Here is a 20,097-nt window from a genome sequence, read left to right on the forward strand (position 1 = left end):
AGTCTTTCCTTATCTTGTTCCACCTCAAGATTAGGATCAGGATTTGGTTGTGCTTCTTCATCATCACTAACATCCTCAAGATGTACACCTCTTCTTGAGACTATCTCAATATGTTCAACTCTCACTACAAATATGCCTCAACACGTCCATAATAGGATTGTCTGAATTTCCTCCACCTCTAATTATTTTGACAATAGTTCCTACAATATTGTAACCTTCCACAAGTTATGGATCATATTTCAGATCTTCCACCCTACAATCAATCCAATTAAGGTTCTCCATGATCTAATTCACAGGAAAAAAAAAAAAGTACTACCTAATATAGGGGATGGAAGGAGGAATAAGTGGAATAAACTCAACTTAAACCTACTAGCACCCTACTTAGAGTACACATGGAAGCCAAACATAGGATTGCAACAAAGAGACCATAGAATTCATATATTTACTGATTGATTATACAAGATAAACAACAACCAACATGCTTAGCTATGAGGCTTTCTAGGTTGCATCCTTATACAAAGAATTGCAACATCAAATTCCAAGTGTGTCATCCTTATCTACCTTCTACTAATCAAGCTATTTCATTCTACTATCCTCTCTTTTTTCCTACATAAAATCCAAGTGCTTATATAGTCAACTAGACCACAAGTTAGTTAGTCAGGCATTTAATTACAATATAAGTCCAATCTTGGAGATGTAAATCATAACTCAAGTAATGTACATCAATTATTCACATGCTCTTAAGGATAGGTCTAAACACAAGTTAGGAGTCAACTCCAAACTGTGCAAAATCCCACATCATCATAGGAAATTGCTCCAAAAGAAACAACATGCCTCACAAGATGCAAACAATAGGAAACATAGATCAGAAAGAATGAGATAGAATTTGAGAAATATGACACTTCAGCCTTTGCACTCTTAGGGTAAGGATTGTAAATAGGTCCTCAACAACATGATAACTATGCATAACACAAAACTTTAGGTAGAAAGAGGATACACCATGAACAAAAACAAGAAATATCTTTGGGTGATGAAATATTTCTCATTGACCCAAGATGCTCTTACATCACTTTCCATTTTAATCAAGCATAGTTTAAAATAAGTAGTCATTGTTTCCCAAACATGTAATGAATAAATAGATAAGAGTGCTCTCTCTCTCTCTCTCTCTCTCTCTCTCTCTCTCTCTCTCTCTCTCACACACACACACACACACACACACACACACACACACACACACACACACACACACACTCATTCACTCACTAACTTGTAATCTCTCTCTTACTAACTCCTAACCCCTCTTTATTTAAATTGTAATCATTAACCTTTCTCTCTCTCATACACACTCACTAACTCCTGAGCTCTATCTCTTACTCCCTCTTACTAATTCCTAACCTCTCTTATTCTCTCACTAAGTCCTTACCTCTCTCTCTCTTTTATATATATATATATATATATGTATGTATGTATGTATGTATGTATGTATGTATGTATGTATGTATGTATGTATGTATGTTAAGGCTTACAAGTTAGAGAGTAAGATCATTAGTTTGTGAGAGAATGAGAGAGGTTGGGAGTTGGTAAGAGATAGCTTAGGAGTGTGTGTGTGTGTGTGTGTGTGTGTGTGTGTGTGTGTGTGTGTGTGTGTGTGTGTGTGTGTGTGTGAGAGAGAGAGAGAGAGAGAAAGAATAAGAGGTCAGGGGTTAGTCAAAGAGAGAGGTTAAGTATAACGAGTTATAGAGAAAGAGGTTAGGAGTTAGTGAGAGAATAAGAGAGATTAGGAGTTACTAGGAGAGAGATTGGAAGTTAGTGAGTGAGTTGTGTGTCTGTGTGAGAGAGAGAGAGAGGGGAGGGGTTAGGATTTAGTCAAAGAGATATGATAAGGATTATGAGTTAGAGAGGGAGAGTGGTAAGGAGTTAATGATCACCAATACATTGGACCTCTATTTTCAACTTTTTTTTTTCACCAAAGGTCATTTTGGCCTATTAATTTCAATTTTTTTTTGTTTTTATTCCTGAAAAGGTCAAAATTTTGACCAAACTAAAGTTTCTCATTGAAAGTTTAACCAATTCTAGATATAAACAAAATAAATAAAATGAAACTCATTTCATTTTAACACGTGGGTGTATTGTGCACGCGCGAGGGTGGGAGAAGGGTTTGTCTACGTTCATCGTGGAAAGGAGGATAGTTGGAAAGCATGGGAAGCAACATAGGAGGAAAGGAGGAAAAGAGGTTAATCCCATCTATTTAGCACATGAAGTTAATCCCATCTATTTTTTTGCATAGACCAAGTTTGACCCATTCATTTTCACTTATTTGTGTGCATGCTCTTCATTTTTCAATAGTTAATCCTTTTTGTAATGGTTAATACATAAATGATTTTGGCATCTATGGTTCATAATGCATCACATATTATGGTTGGATTATGGTCTTTCTAATGCATTTAGGTTTCATTTTCTAATTTTAAAAAATTTGAAAAGGAAACCCAAATGCACATAGAACCCAGACACCAAAAGTGGCTCAAATATATATGCACCCTCATTCTACTTCTCCTCCTCTGCCTCCTCCTTCTTCAATTTATGATATCCACAAGCATGTAACCAAGTGGAGATAATATATATATCTCCACTTGCTTGATTTCAATTGACTAAAAATGTTGTAAAACCCAATAAACTAGTACAACATAGTGTAGTGCAATGTAGCATCTTTTGATGCACAAAAACAATAAAAGACTACTACATGGTGTCCAAACTTTATAGCAACTGGATGTCTCATGCTTGAGAAATCTGTATTACTCTGGATTTTAAATGTTGTAACTTCTTCATTCTTCTCCCTCATCATCTCTTTGGCAAAAACCACTACCATGGGTATCTATAATGTATATGAGAAACTCCACCAAAGGCGAGCAACTGTTGTGGATTGAGGCATTACTGACCTCACAATGCCCCTCCAAATTGTAATGATGGCCCAAGTTCTTAACTATGTAATTTATATAAAAATATCATTCCTCTTATTTGGAGCCTAGCATGTCCTTGCCCTTGATGGGCTCTACTTCAAATCTCAACCATTAACGTGGGAAGCAAATCCTACCAGTGTGAATCTATGAGTATAAATGAAAAATTAGATGAGAGTTAATAATTATAATTAGAAAGTATGAGTTTAATAATAAAGTAGATGGGTAATTAAAGATTATAACTAGAAAGAAAGAGTTTTCTTCACTTCATTAATTGAGAGTATATTTCTTTACCAATTCTCTTTAGATTATCAAGATGTGGATGGATAAGAGAGAAAAGATTTGTAAATAAATTATTTAACTTGAAGGAGTGTGATTAGTTTTCTTTTCTAAGATTCAACTCTCATTAAAGTATATTTTAGTGATTCATATTTTTGTTCTTTTGTTTCTATAAGTAGTATAAAAAATTGAGTTCAACTCTATTCAAGTTGAATTATAATTGATTTTATCTATAAATTTCTTAGTGTAGAAGCTTTCAAATTAGATTGTGGACAAGTTTTTACATCAATATTTTAATCATCCATCTTTACAATGCAATTTTCTCTCCTTGACCAGTGTGATCCAAAACATTAGTGTAAAAACTTGTACACAATTTGATTCAAAAGCTTCTAAGTATACATGTGGATTGTAGAAATCTTATAGCACTTACAAAAAAAATTGATGTACAGAGAGAAAGAATACAATATTTTTCATGTTCTAATTATTATTTATTAGATTTATTTAGCTAAAAACTCACTAATTTTTTTCTATCTAATATGCGGTTAGTTTCTTATTTTTGGAAAAAGAATGGTTAAAAACTAGATCAATTAAAAAACTTTATTGTTAAGGACATTTGTGCATAGCTATTGGATCAATTGTACATTTTTTTCTTTCCCAAAGAGAGACAATAATGGTGCAATAGGAAATATGTTTTGGATGACACTTTGATATGACCATACATGTTACCCTTGCTCACATAATGGATCCTACAATGATCATCTTTACTGCCTAGATTATAGTACAATAGCTATAAGTAGTTATGTCACATACAAAAATCACTCAAGAGCTTCGGGTGTGTGAATTAGCTACCATGAATACTAGTTAACTACTTGTGATATCTTTATAATACTTGCATATTTACATATAATAAAAACTAGAGGATTAAAGAGTATGTCATTAAGTGATGGAAACATTAGTTTCACTTATAGATAATAAAGAGATAGTCTCTATCTAAAGTGTTTCACAATAATAAGTGATATAACTAATAGTATTCCTCTCTTTTTTATTGTGAGAGTCTATGAATACTTCTCTTTGATTATATCTCTTATTTGCATTGATTGAATACAAAATAATAGAAACATTAAAATTTAATATTGTGATGTTATTTTTATAGATATCTTAAATACATATATCAAAAAGATATTTAATTATTTAGTCTTGAATTTCCTATATCAAATTTGTTGCAAGGAGTAATGGAGCATTAAATTTTGTGGTACAAATGTTGATGCAAGTATTATAGATAGCTTAAACATCAAAGTCTCTTGCATGAATATCTCTTAATTTATTTTTTAAATGTATATGTTGAAGATAATTAAATTATCTTTTATTGATTAAAAAATTTAATAAATTATTTTATTTATATCTTAAACACACAATTAATTTTTTGCTCAATAATGCACAACCAAGGTTGATAAAAACATAATAATTTAAGAAACAAAAAAGCAACAACCTATAAATAAGGGTCATCTTGATGTTCCCTAGTTCAAAACAATTACGTAGGATTCATTTGGGTATATCAAGGTGGTTATCATTTTTTATTAAGTAAAACAAGTTTTACAGGGATCCTAAAATCCAAAAGTTTTTATAGCATATCTGAAATATACATAATAAATAAAGTCCAGCACCCATTCATCTTCTTAAAAAAAGCCAAAAACTAACAACAGGCCCATAGCCAGGAGACAAAAAGCCTACAACCCTATTAGGAGATGAAATAAAAAGAGAACACTAAAAATTAATTCTCCTTATCAAGAACATGTAGGGTTTCTGTAGTTTCATTGGCCTTCTGGTTGTCTGTGCCCTCCTAGTCCTAGTTCTGGATGTCCTCCTAATCCCTGGTCTCTTTTTGATCATCCTCAGCCTGCCCAATATCCAAGCTGGCCTTCTCCATCGCATCCCCGCCAAATCCAACACTCATTAGAGAACCCCCCAGACTGACAATATTCTCATTTAGGGTACTCAAAGTGGCAATCATCTGATTAGTCAGGTTCTGGTGTGTGGATTCCAACCTTTGGACTTTTTGTTCAATGGTGATTCTATCCTCCTGGTTGGTATTGTGTCCTTGGACACTGTTGTGTTGTTGGCTTCCATCTTGGCCTCTCTTCTCTTCATTGTGCCCCTGGTCGCAGCTATTTTTCTGGTTTCCTTCCTACCTTCTTTTCCCCTTAAGGTCTTTAATTTCATGAAACAACCATTTGATAGACCAAAAGTTGTCTATCATGTTGTTCTTAGCATTGTTCAGAAGGTTAAACCCAGTTTCTTGTGCACTATCTAAGATAACGACCAGGGCCAGAGCAATTAGATCATCATAATGGGAATTGCCATCAAAGTCTTCCATCACTTGGATATTCAATGGCTCCCCGACAATCCCCATATTCGTGGTGTTTGTGTTAAACTTCCTCCACGCCCTCCTCCTGTTCTTCATTATCACTTCCCCACTTCTTTTCACTAGCATATCTGTCATTAGGAAAAGAAAGAGCAGTGCCAGGGGTCTCAGGAATTGTTTACATAGGAGTCATATGGAATATCAAAATGGTTGGCATTAGCACATATAGTAACAAAACCTATGATATGCTATGGGAAAGCAAAAATTATTACATGAAATTGTAGTTCATCATATCTTCTAAGAAAAAATAGTTTTTGAAGATGATATGAGTACATCTTATGCTTTTTGGAGGGCAATTTATTTCCTTTAACTTTTGTCTAACCATTCTCACATTTGGGAGAGATAATAGAATTTTGATCTTTATTTGTAAGGGAACTCTTTTCCTACACAACGTATTGAAATTATTTGGTTGTCTTATCTTTGATAACAACATCAACCTCGATGTCAATATTCACATGATGGGAATCTGAAGAATGTTTTTCTTCTAAAAAAGAGCACTATTTTTTGAAGAATTTGGAGTTAAAAAATTTAGCACAAGAGAATCCTTTGGTAAATTTTATAAGTCACACTTACTTGCCCCAAAGATTCTTGTAGGGATGCAACTATATTGTCCTTAAGGGAGTTAGGCTCATTTTCCATGACTATTAGGAGTGTCCACTATATAATATTTTTGTAGGGTATCAATCTAATAAGATTGGTATCAATCCATGGTCTTAGATTTTGAACACTCATGTGCCATATGGGGAAGCATTAAAGCATCTCCTGCAAAGATGAATTGATATTTAGAGTCAATTGTATGAAGGTAAGCAATAATTAATCTTAAGCAATAATAAAAGTTCAATAGATGTTTATATTTTATATTGTCTTATGGATCATGATCTAAAATATGATGTGTTCTTATTACAAGAATTTTTTACACCTTTGAAATGTGGTCAACATGGTGAGGTTTGTAGTGTATAACCTTCATCTAAATAATACTTAAACCTTAAACCATTCATTTAACCTTTGTATGCATTATTGACTCAACTTATGTTTGAGATGCTTCTAGTACCCTGTTTGATCTTTATCCATTGCAAATGTCATTGCTAACAATGTATTCTTCAGCTCATGATGAAGTATAGATGCCTCCTTCAATCATCATTTTGATATTGTCAACTACATTATCAATAAAAAGGATCTTGCAAACATCTTCGTCTGTACCAACTACAACTGATAAAACCTTGTTTTGCTATATTTTGTTATGTGCTAATCATGCATTAATTTATTTTTCTTGGATGCATTTTATACTCATGGACCTATTTTTTGCACTAATGTATACACCTACAACTGATACAAGAATAGAGACCAATACTACTGAAGCTTAACCATTTCCTAGATCAGCCTGTGTTACTAGTACTAGTTCATTTGTGGGGTAATTATTGTTGAAAAATAAAACTATGTTTCTATTAAAAGTACTAAAACTTCCATGTGCTTTAAATTTGTTATTATTTACCTTGTAATTGTAGTTTACTTATACATAACTCATTTTGGATTGATAATCCCATGATATTTTTGTAGGAAATGCTATTTTTTATGATACTCTTTTTGAAATGACATTGAAGCTATTTGGGCCCACCATACGTAAAAGGTACATAACTTCATATCATTGGTACAATATTTTACTTTTCTTCCATTTATTGTACTAACAATTTTGTTTTTTCAAAAAAGATTAAATGAACAGGTCCTGAATTAAAAAATCAGCTCATTAAATCATTAGAGGACCTCTTTGAAATAAAACCATTTTTGACAGTGTCCTACTTCTTAAAAGAGAATCCAAACATATAAAGACTTTGAGGGACCACTATAGAAGGGCTCAAAAGGATAACTCAAAGTACAAGCGTCCTCCTATGATTCCATTAATGGAGTGGAATGAAATAATGGAAGATGCAAAAGAGAAAAGGCTACAGGGTAAAGGAATTGAACCAAAAGATGACAAAAGAATATATCTCATGATAGTATTAAGTAGAATGTAATCATGCACTAGGTAGTGATCTCTATAAATATATAATCTAACATGTTTAAAAAATTTCATAGACTATAGGACACATCAAAAGGTATAGAAGTGAGAGTACAAAATGTTGGCCAACACAAACTTGGCTCCAGTGGCTATATGAAACTTCACTCTCGACTTGTAAGTAGAAGCAATGGTTTTTCATATCAAATTTTTTTAATATAAGGTTGTAAAAAAAATTGTTTAATCAAATCATACATGCAAGACTAACAATATTAAGCAAAAAATATAGGGAACAAAATTCAATGTAGAGCCCATGGATGAAGACAAAAAAATTGCCTTGAAGGAAGGCTATAAAGTCATGGTTGCAAACCTATGCCAAGAATCTAAAAGCCATACCAAAGAACCTAGTACACTAGATGAGACATAGGTAAATTGATCAAATGAATAGTAAATCAAATTTAATAGTTGATAAATTTTATGTTTGGTGTTGATTTCCAACATAAATTGACTATTTCTATCTTATATTTCAAACAATGATAAAAATGTGCATGTCATTTCATTGCAACCTTCAAATCTTATCACAAAACATGTGCATGACGAAGGCCATGATGTGCATCACAGTGGTGGAGGTATTAATTTTCTATTGGAAATAAATTATGTAATTATTAATAGAAATAAATATCTTCAATTGCAATTGGTCATGTAACCTTTTTTTGAATACTTTAGAGCATGTTGAACATCACAATGAATGAGTGGAGCATGTTTGAAGTGTTCAACATGTTGAGGTTGTAGTCAATCAAAATATTACTGTACATGATGTGGCATTGTTAGGTAAAGAAAATTACATATTATGTTCTATTGGTTAATGAAATACTTATAACAGTAAAAACAAAGTATGTGAATTTAACCTATTTACTTGTTATTACAATATACTAGTGTAGCAGTCTTGTGCTCCTCAAAATAGGAGGAAGCATCATAATTTGACATTATAGCCATAAGAGGAGGAGAATGAGGAAGATATTGATGCTCCAATCAACCTTTTCCTTAAGAAATCTAATAAAGAATTTTTTTTTTTTAAAAATGCTCTTTAATAAACCTTGTTTGATAAACTTTGTTGGATAATAAAAGAACGTTGTTTTAAGTAATTATCTATGAATGTTGTGTATTAATATTTAATTTTTTATCATGTTAATATATATTGTTATGTGTTAATAAATTCCTCATTAGTGTTTAGTGTTAATGAATTTTATATCATATTAATGAATATTATGTGATTGTATTCATTGAATGTTATAGTTCATAAATGGATGAATGAATGAATGAAGTAATCAGATGTTAATGCAAAATTTAGATGGATGGGTGTGAGGCCATATGAGCTTCCATCTTCATGTGATTGGCCTTGCTAAGTAGAGAATATTAAAGTATTCTCAAAACCAAGTGAAGCTCAAACTAACATACCTTCATTATTTAATCAATTTCATTTGTTCTAGGTATTTGCTCATAAGTGTATTTTGAATGTGTCATTGTTAGGCATCTATAAAAAAACAAACTGGAAGGGCCAATACTCAAATTGTCTGGCATGGTTCGGCTTCATTTTGTGTAAGTATTCTCTTCTTGAATGCATCAAATCTACATGATTTATGAACTATTTGAGATATTATTAGTATATTTCATTTATCAAAACCCCCCCTTCTTCTAAGAAAACTAACATTAAAATCATATTCTATTTCATATACAAATAAATAATAATATGGACACATTGACAAGGCTTTCATATAGGGGTATTCCATGTTTAATCTTGAACAATTAATTTGTCCTTAGTGATGATGCTTGAGTTATTTTATCTAAACTTGACTATAAAAACATTTATGTAAAAATATAAAATTGTATTTGAAGGGTGATTGAAATACTCTATCCACACTTATGCTATACTGAACTAATTTTATTAGCAAATCATATGCATGATGCAAACACCAACGTAATTTGATGAGTTTTAGATTTGGGTAGATTAGTTTAGCAGCTATTTTGATGGTATGTTTACAAAAATGTGGACATCAAATATTCTTTGTGAAATTCATCTTGTACTCATTTTACAATCATATCATTACTTGATAAGACATCTAATTGCAAAATTCTATCAAAAAATTTATGGTTTTTATCTACGATCCCACATTTTGCATGATTTTCTACCACAAGATTTCCAACATATTTTTTTCATAGAAATATCCCTCCATTTCGCTTGGATGAATTTTCACACCCTATTCCAAAGCTCTCATTTTGACATAAGTAGGGAGGACATAGGTAGAATATTTGGTTTAAAAAATTCCAATTGCTTTTATTTACAAATTTCATTCTTTTACATGTAGTTCGTACAAAGCTTATGGCCATTAAATTCCATGGGACAATATCTCTTTGAGGCATTATACCAACACCATGTACCTTATTAGTGCTTCTATATTTTGGATACACATCTACAAAAACATATGCAAAGGTGATACTTGACAAAAAGTTACACCTTCATCATGCTTTATGGATGTTCATACCTCTTTCTAAAGCTTCCCATTTTATTACTTATAGGGAGGGCATTATCAAAGGTCAGTAACTCTAGCTTTATATATGTCACTTAAATTTTCTTGAGATTTTTCAAACTTTTTTCAACAAATCCTTTTTTTATCTGACAATCATTGCAATCATTTCAATTCATGAGATTACATTCCTCTTTAAATTTTTGACATGATCTTAATTTGAAAACTCGTCAATTTGATTTCCTAAGTATAATTTTTTAAAGTTTCCTCGTAAATGATACAAAAGATTAATTAGAATTTTAATTTTGAATAGATTGGTATACTAGTCATTTATATAAGATAGTTGTGAAATATATGTCTCAATGTTTTGATGTTTTGTAGAGCTTCTTTAAAAAACCATTAACTACACATTCTCTAAGAGCTCAGTGGGTTGCTAGAATTGAACAAGAATTGACATTTCTAACTTTGAAAATATTGTAAACTGTAGTTTGAATGCACTAAATTGGAATTGGAATGTACATTAATTTGAATTTTGTATTCCCATTTACTCCAAATACTCGAAATCAATCTTTCATTTAAACATGTGGAATTGGAAAAAAAATCATTAAAAATCTAATTCCATAGAAATGAACATTAGAAAATAAAATAAAACATATAGTTTCTCAATTCCACCTAGCTATTTTATCTATTTAGTTTTCATTTTTAGACAAAATCTGAGATTACCACCTTTACCCAGTTGCATTGCTTGCTACTTACAACCTTACCTAATTGAGCATTTGCTTGTCCTTGCCACATAAGTTACACAAAATCAACCAACATAAAAAGGAAATATTCAATGATACATTTTGACATTCAAACACACACAAAAATAAAAGATCATAAAGGATTATGGTGTTTAAAAAAATTCAATGACACAATGATCGAAACATTTGTCATAAAGTACCCTTGCAACATGTGATAAACGCCAAGTAAAAAGAAGGAGAATTGATTGAAAGGTTGTTGTTGCAAGCTCTTGAAAGATTCTCTACACTCTCATTTGAGCTCAAATTCTCTACAAACAATATGAAATCTACGCTAGAGTGGAGGTCGTGCAGTTAGCCAATGATTTTTGTGTGTAAATGATTTGTGTGTAATCAAGGTGGAAACAAGACTAATGGATGCATTGCCAAATGTACTGATTACCCAATAGATAAAGATTAACAATAGTAGAAAAATGTATACATAATCAATATAGGAATATGCATTCAGTTGTCTAAAAGCTTTCAGAGAATCATGTCCACAAGATCTAGAGGAAGAAGTACAGTTCTACAATCAAAACACAAGGTACAGTCAGAGTTGCACCAAAAACCAAAACCGTCACATTACATTAACCTTCAAATCACTAAATGAGTAATCAATGAATGAACAGTTTAAGAGGCTACTTTGGAAATAATATTGCCTCCAACATTGCAATCATATGATAAATGGGAATAGTAGATACACAAGCCATAACCCATTTAAAATGGTCTAGTTGTTAATTAGCTAGGTTGATTACATATTCCTGTAGAACAGTCATCAGATTAGGTACAATAAAATGAACAATCAATTATTCCCAGCTAGCAAAATTAAATATAGTTTTCTAAGGTGATAAAATTGCATATGCAGATGCATCACTTGCATGCCAAGCATGAAGCACATTCCCCAACATTAAAACAAGAAGCAAAACTCATAAGACAAAAAAAAAAGACCAATTAATCTAAAGTTAGAGCCTTTTATGATCAGAGAATTGAATAAGTTAATTGAGAGCAATATTATATTCCCTATTAAGCATACTTCTTGGGTATCAAATCTAGTTCCAGTAAAAAAAACAATGAAGAAATCAAATTGTGTATTGATTTCGATGATTTAAATAGAGCTTCATTGAATGATAGACATCCTTTTCCTTCAATGTAACAAATTTTACAAGTTGTTTCAGGTTCAAAATGGTTTTCATTGTTGGATGGTTTCTCTGGTTATAACCATATTTTGGTCAAGGAAGAGGATAGATATAAAACGTCCTTTACTACCAAATGGGGAACTATGGCTTATCATGAGATGCCATTTGGTTTATCAAATGCGGGTACAACCTTTCAAAAATCAATGGATAAGGCTTTCTTAAACTTAATGTATAGGTTTGTACTTGTTTACCTTGATGGCATTATTGTTTTTTCAAAGAATACAACATATCACTTTCAACACTTAAGAGTGATATTTGAAAGATGAAGGGAATATGGTATTTCCTTGAATCCAAAGAAAAATGTGTTTTATGTCCATTAGGGTAAGTTTCTTGGATTTATTATTTCTAAAGAAGGCATTACCATTGAACCTGAAAGAGTAAGTGTCATTCTTGCCCTACCGCTTCTAGCTCATAAGAAAGGACTTCAAAGTTTCCTAGGTAGGATTAACTTTGTGAGAAGGTTCATTCCAAATATTGTTGAATTATTAATTTCATTAACATCTATGTTAATAAAGGTATAGTTTTTAGCTAGAAAAAAGAAGGTAAACGTAGTTTTGAGTTGATAAAATAAGCATTAGCTATTGCTCCTACATTGTTAATTCCAAATTTTTCAAAAGTTTTAATATTATATGCTTATGGAAACATTGACAGTATTATTGCTATGTTAGCACAAAAAAATGATGAAGGTTTTGAACAACCATTAGCATTTTTCAGTCAAGGACTTAAGGATTATGAACTGCATTATAAATTTGTGGAAAAGCCCACCCTTGTTGTTATAAGAAGTCTGAAAAAGCTTAGGCATATGCTTTCAAATAATAAGATTAAGCTAATGGTTGTGCATCCTTCTGTTAAAGATTTTTTACTAAATAAGGATTTGAATACTAAGAGAGTTGGTTGGATCACTAAAGCAATAGAATATGATATTGAAATTAAAGTTACTAAGTTGGTAAGAGGCAAAGGTTTATGTGAACAACCTTTTGGAAATAGAGATAATGATTTAACTAATGATGTTGATGTTGTTTTAGCTTTACTTGATGATGAACAACCTATTATTCCTAATATTCAGAATGATTGGGTGGATGATATGATCATTTTCTTGCAATTAGGATGTTATATATTGCAAGCTATTTCATATTGTTTAATGAATGGTATTTTATTTAAGAAAGATTTGCAAGTTGTTTTGCTGAGGTTTAATAAACCATATCAAATTGAGCATATTTTACATCAGTTCAATGAAGGGTCAGCTAGAGACCACTTATCACCAAGAGCTACAACTCTTAAAGTGATAAAGGTAGGCTATTATTGGCCAAGTGTGTTTAAGGACACATTCTTGGGTAAGGAAATGTAAACAATGTTCAATTTTTGCTGGTAAAGAGAAATTAATAATGCTAACCTGGTAGCCTATTTAGGTGGACCAACCATTTATAAAATGGGGTCTAGACTTTATTGGCATCATTAATACACCTTCAAGTGCATGTCATAAGCAGGTATTGATAGCCATTGATTATTTTACAAAGTGAACTGAAGCAATGACTCCTAGAGATGCAAACAAGACTGTTGTTTTAAATTTTTTTTGATGATTTAGTTTGTAGATTTGGCATACCAAATTCTATTATCTCAAATAATGCATTTGCATTTATAAAAAAAAAAATTGCAAAATGGGTTGTTAAAAAGGGTGTGTATCTAAATACTTCGTCAAATTACTACCCACAAGGTAATGTGCAAGATGAATCCACTAACAAGAACTTGATTCATATTATAAAAAGACATTAGAAGGGAATCAATGTGTTTGGAATGAAAATTTAAAATCAGCCCTATGGGCTAATAGAATAACTCCTAAAAGGTCAATTGGTATGTCTCCTTATATATTGGTTTATGGTAAAGAAGCTAGATTACCTATTTTGGTTGAGTTTCCAGCATTAGATTTTATGCATCAATTAGATATAATTGATGAGAAACCTATGGTAGTAAGGTTGGCTCAACTCAATGAATTAGAGGAGAAAAGGAGAGAGGCCTTGCAAAAAAATTGAGCTTCACCAAGTTCAAATGAAGAAAATATTTGATAAGAAGGCATCTTCCAAGCATTTCAAGCTAGGAAACATTGTATTGAAATGGGATGAGTTGAAAAGTAGTCCTAGAAAATATACAAAGTTTGATGCCATGTGGGCTGGTTTGTATATCATAAGCGGTGATACACTACACAATGTCTTCTATTTGTCTACACTTGGAGGAGAGGAGTTGGGAATCTTGGTGAATGGGATTCACCTCAAATGATGCTTTTGCGGTATTTTCATATTTGAATAAGTGCCTTAGCACAATAGAATAGAGGTGTGATTAAGTTTTTAGATTTCAATAAGTGTTGTTTCAGTACATTTAGATTCAAGTTTTAGTGTGTTAGTTGTTAGTGGTTAGTAATAAAGTAGAAGACTACAAAACATCATCATCAATGTGTCATTAATAAATGAGATACATATCACACAAAGCATGGAATAGATTATGATGCCTTGAATCATACATACCCCATGAATTCATAGTAGATACACAATGACATGGTATAGTTTTTAGTCATTAATATGTACAAAAATCAAAAAATATTCATGCATATTGTTGGTACAAATTCTTTTCTATCAATCTCAAAAAAACAAGTACTAATTCTGATTTTTGAGTTATAGTTAACTTGAAATAGTATCTTGAGGCACAACAAAAATATGATGTATTATTTCTCATCATACTTGACTGATATACCACTATAAAAAAATATAAAAAATACCAAAAAATGGGTGTGATCACTCCAAGGAAATCAATATATCACCCAAATATAATTAGAAACAATGCATCAGGTTGCTATTACAACACAAGGTACAATTTCAAGTTCTATAGTTAGTTTTATAGTTGTTTTCAATATGCTTTCAACCAAATTTGCAAGTTGTCATAATAGTCAGTGACTGCTAGCCTTCACAACTAGGATACAATTGTTATGCCATAGAAATGAGATCATAAAATGAAATTATATTCATTTCTTTATTATGATACAACTATATCATGATTATCAAAATAAACAACTATGGAATCCTATGAAAGCCTAGAGATCTAGTTGAAGTTTTCAGTTTTAGTTTCAATTTCAGTTTGGTGTGGTGTGGTGTGTGTTTTTTAGCAAGTTTGTTTCAATTTTTTAAGTTTGATAGTTTTGTAAAAGTTTGAGAAGGTTCAACTTTCTAATGCTGAAGATAACTCTATACCCAATGGATTTGCATAAGGAAGCTGATCTATTACTATTTAGCAAGCAAACATCCTGGAGATGTCACCAAAAAAGTTACCAAATTTCTCTATCTATGAAAATTTTGGCGATTTCCTATGATTCTATGTTCTATCATGTGATGACGGTATGATGATAACATAATAGCATAACTAAATTGAAGCATTGCATCAAAGTACAAAAAGCTAAAGATAAGTTCAATTACTAAAAATATGAAATATTTATGAATTCATCATTTTGATTCAAAAGAATGCAATGTATAACAGTTCAAAATTCTAAATCCTATTTTTACTCCTTCATTACATGAAATCTTCACATAAAATCATTTTAGTTATTTTTAGAAGCCACACATGCCATGGAACAAAATAAAACATCTAAAAATCAGTTTTTAAAAAGAACAACTGATATATGCAAAAATCAAGATCAATTGATACACATTATCATAAAACTATGTTATAGGAGCACTTATGATTTTGCACATGATCAATATAAACTTATTGAATAAATAGAATTGAAAACAATAAATGCAGGAGGTAGTTTCTATAATTTCTTAGAATGGAGTAGTAGTTGTTGCAATTGGATGGAGCTCTAAAGATCCTTACATCCATGCTGCAACCTATACAAAAGAGTAAGAATGTCAGTCATAAGAAATGACTGAACTCGAGAAAGCCAATGATCTATATTTACAACTATCAATCATATATGAGCAATCAATAAGCATTAAACGATGCAAAGGAGAAGGAAGAAAACAAAGAGAGAAACATGTTTTATACTAAGTTTGTTTCATGTGCAGATACAAGTATGAAGACTTGAGGTTGTTGAAAGATCATGCATAAGTTACACACATGAAACCTTTCAACTAAATCATGTAGAGGCGCAGACTAAAGATTTTGGGGAGAATATTGAGGGGGCATACATTCATTATAGATATGGGACTTTCTAGTTTAACCAAAGTAGCTAATTGAAGATACTAAGGAGATCATAGAAGGGACATGCATAAATTATAGGCATAAAACCTTTTGGTCAAATCAAGAAAGGATGAAGACAGAGGGTTTGAGGAGATTTTCAAAGGGATATACACAAGTTTTAGGTAGGAAACCTTTCAATTGAATCACAAAGCTATTGAGACACATGAAGTGTGAGGTTGTCAAAGGGACACAACAAACTATTGTAAAACCTTTCAGTTGCTAAGAGTTAAGGATTTTAGACAACATGAAAATTTTATTAGATTGAAGGCTACATGTGTGCATGGGAGTTTCAAATATTTAGATGATCTCAATAAAGCGTTGAGGTTTATCAAATGGGTGTAAAGATGGACTTATCTTAAGAAAAAGGGTATTATATTCATATATATCAACAATGAGTGAACAATTAAATACAACCAACAGATATAACACAAAGACTTCAAGGGAAATTCATGCTAACAACATAAATACTTACAAAGTTAGATCATTTCTATGAGTATTTATCAAGAGAGGGTAAAGGAAAGAAAGACAATAATTATATCCCAACAAGTACATTGTCAATGAGAAAGAAACAATAACTATTATAAGAAATTAAGTGATGGCTCATTTTCTTTGAAATTGGCCTTATTGCTACAAGTGAAGATATATAAATGAGTTGCAAGTTCATTTTAGGGAATGATTTCAAAAATAATCTAAAAATATAAAATAGTCATCTTGTGCGACATTGTATGGAAAAATGTGGAAGAATCAAGCAAAAAACTTTCTGGGTTATGTCCAGAACGGGGTGAATTAGGGAGTATTGTGAGAAGACTCCTCATAAAGTTAAAGGGTAAGAAGATAATTATTTCTTTTCAAAGGTATCTTTTTCTAAGTTATCATTATGATTTGAGATAATAGAGATAATTGATGTTCAAAGTTTCAACAATTGCTCATGTGTGATAAAGCTTCAAGATTGAGGAGAAGAAGGTATTTTCTTTTCAATAGTGATCACATACACCATTATGTTTAAACAAAGAAAAGATGCATGATACCCTTGAATTTAAATTCTATAATCAGAAATCTTCAACATATTCAAGAGAGTAGTCAAATTGAATGTCATTATTTTCAGAGGTCACAAAAAAAGAGCATTCTCATATAAGTAAATATATATTGAATTTATGAGGTTTCAAGATCAAATTATTATATAGGATTTCTATAGAATGTGCAAAATAAAGGCACCCAACTATGATAATGAAGTTCTAAATGTAAAGGGCATTTTAATAGATATAATGTTAAGTAATATATAAAAGAATGCTACATCTGACCAATATCCAACAAATCAAGAAGGGCATTTTGAAAAATATGATTTTAAGTAATAAAAGGAAGAGATGTTATCTATTTAACCTTTGATATATGACAAGTTAGTATGCGTTCATGCTAACACACAAAAGAAAAGTGCAAGGCAGAGATTATAACAATAATATATATTTCAAAAAGCCTTAGTTTTGAAAGTATCCAAAAAAACATAGCAGTTGTTCAAACAATATTATGTAAGGCTATGATGGATAAAGAATATGAAAACTTGAATAATTATAGTTATAATAAGCCCAATAGTCACAATCAAATACTGCCAACATTTATAAAATAGAGAAAGAAATAATTGACAAATCTTGAACAGATCAATCATCAGGATTCCAATTTATATTCATTGAAATGAGTGGCCATAAGCCTCAAGGAAATGCAAACCAATTCAAATGGTAGACCAAGTTATAAGTGGACTTGATATACTTCATAAGGGTTTGTAATGCCCCGCCAAGGGATCCAAAGAATTTCACTAAGTTTACCAAACAATTTGCTTTTTAAACATGAAAGTAAAATCATTCATAACATTAACATGATAGCGGAAGCAATAGTAACATCCATCTGAAAGTAAACATAACATACATAACAGATTACATTCTTTAAAGATCCCTTAACGTTGAATTACTTCTAATCTTAACTATCCATCTAACATCACATTCTTAACAATGAAATAACAATGATGCATCCAATGTTCTTAAACAATATACAAGTGTACATTTTAGATTGCTCAGTCATCCACTATATATGTTACAAGGTATGAAAAGCTTAAAAGAATAAACATCCATGTAAATAAAGTACATCATCATCCAATATTAATCCATGATGCAATAACATAATGAAACCACATACCATACATGATACATCATCATCATAAAGATATAAACATCCATCATAAAAGATAACCATATATCTCAAACATAACTAACTAAGTGCACGGTTCCTCCCAACCGTTAATAGCATCATTAGACCATCATGGATCTTAGCCATCCCTCCGTGCGTAACATTCCAAAGCACCGAAGAGATCATCGGTATTAACATAGTAGGAATGTCACTCCTAAAACATCCTACTAACATGCAAAGTAAAGCATAGGATACCATTATCTAACATATGCAAATCATCAATATAAGAAACATACCAGTAAATACATCCATCATAAGGTATCATTTACCATAATGACCCAAAAACATAATGAAGATAAATACCAACCAATAATACTCTAGCCACGGTGTCTCAATGCATCTCAAATGATAAGAGTGATAAAACACTACCACCCGACCACGTGGAACCTAAGTGGTCTACTCCCACCGTGCTGAGGAGATAGTCTCAAGTCCCAAACAGGCTATCAAAATCACATAGCACAAATCTCTAAAGTCCAGGAATCCTAAAAGAATACTAACTCAAAGGTTCCATCACACACAAAATTGACATCTAATTCCCAGAGGCACAACAATGACATGTAGGAAACCTACTTTGCAAGCGGGAAAGTGTCATCGCATTTATCTCGTACAAGTTACCCTGGCAGTTAGCTAAACTCCATGGGTCCATACAGATCTCATGCGACCACTAGTATCCTCTCATACTGACGAGGCATACTATGGAATGCAATGGTCGCAACCATGCATCTCACTACTCCCATCCTAGCCTATACAAGCGCTCAAGGCATGGGCAAGAACATCCAAAACAATTATCTTTTTAGGTTCATTTAATCCCCATTTAGTGTGTAAATGTTATCACTTATTAACCAAACTTACAATGAGTTATCCTGGCAGCCACTTAGGGCCCCGACCCCCATTGCAAGCCACTTCCCGACACTACAAGTAGATTACCTACCCTAATGCTCATGGAATCATAATCACCACAGTCCTGTACAAGCGACTGTAAAGAAAATCCAAAAGATAATCCATAAAAAGAATAATCAAATATCCACAAAATAAGCATCAAATATCCATAATAAGAATCATCAAATCACCAAGATAAGAATCATCAAATCTCCATGATAAAATCATCAAATATGCATAAAAGCATCAAATCTCCATGAGCAACATCCATAGAAAATCATGACCACAACAGTTCTCTATTGGCAACTGAAGGCATCACTGATAATCATATGTATCCATTGGTTCTCAATAACCAAAATATATCTCAAAATAATCACCATATCCATTGGTTCTTCAACAAGCAACCAAGAATATCTCAAAATCATACTGATCGAAGACTCCAAAATGGTTGAGTCAAACATGTCAAAACATGACATCATCAAGAAATAAATCCACATCATAGTCCCATCATGGCGACTAGAAAACAATCCAAGGATAACTGATCGATGACTCAAAAATGATTAGCTCAAGTGTCTCATACACATACATCTCAGCTTCACACATGAAGA

General features: G+C 31.7%; 1 protein-coding gene across 6 annotated transcripts in view; it reads left to right on the forward strand.

Moving 5' to 3' along the window:
- LOC149552940 (uncharacterized) overlaps positions 1-20,097 on the forward strand; it is a 404,864-nt gene that overhangs the window by 371,315 nt on the left and 13,452 nt on the right. For 3 of the 6 annotated variants that reach the window (XR_016352988.1, XR_016352987.1, XR_016352986.1), the window contains 3 exons: positions 7,213-7,282; positions 9,179-9,247; positions 12,128-12,695. The gene's annotated coding sequence lies outside the window, so the exon portion shown is untranslated. Of the gene's footprint in view, positions 1-7,212; positions 7,283-7,362; positions 7,919-9,178; positions 9,248-10,014; positions 12,102-12,127; positions 12,696-20,097 lie in introns of those variants that run through there. The other 3 variants (XR_016352990.1, XR_016352989.1, XR_016352991.1) reach the window with 3 other exon arrangements.

The sequence above is a fragment of the Cupressus sempervirens genome, chromosome 6, assembly GCF_028749045.1.
Source record: "Cupressus sempervirens isolate cs-2001-9-10 chromosome 6, ASM2874904v1, whole genome shotgun sequence".
Lineage (NCBI taxonomy): Eukaryota > Viridiplantae > Streptophyta > Pinopsida > Cupressales > Cupressaceae > Cupressus > Cupressus sempervirens.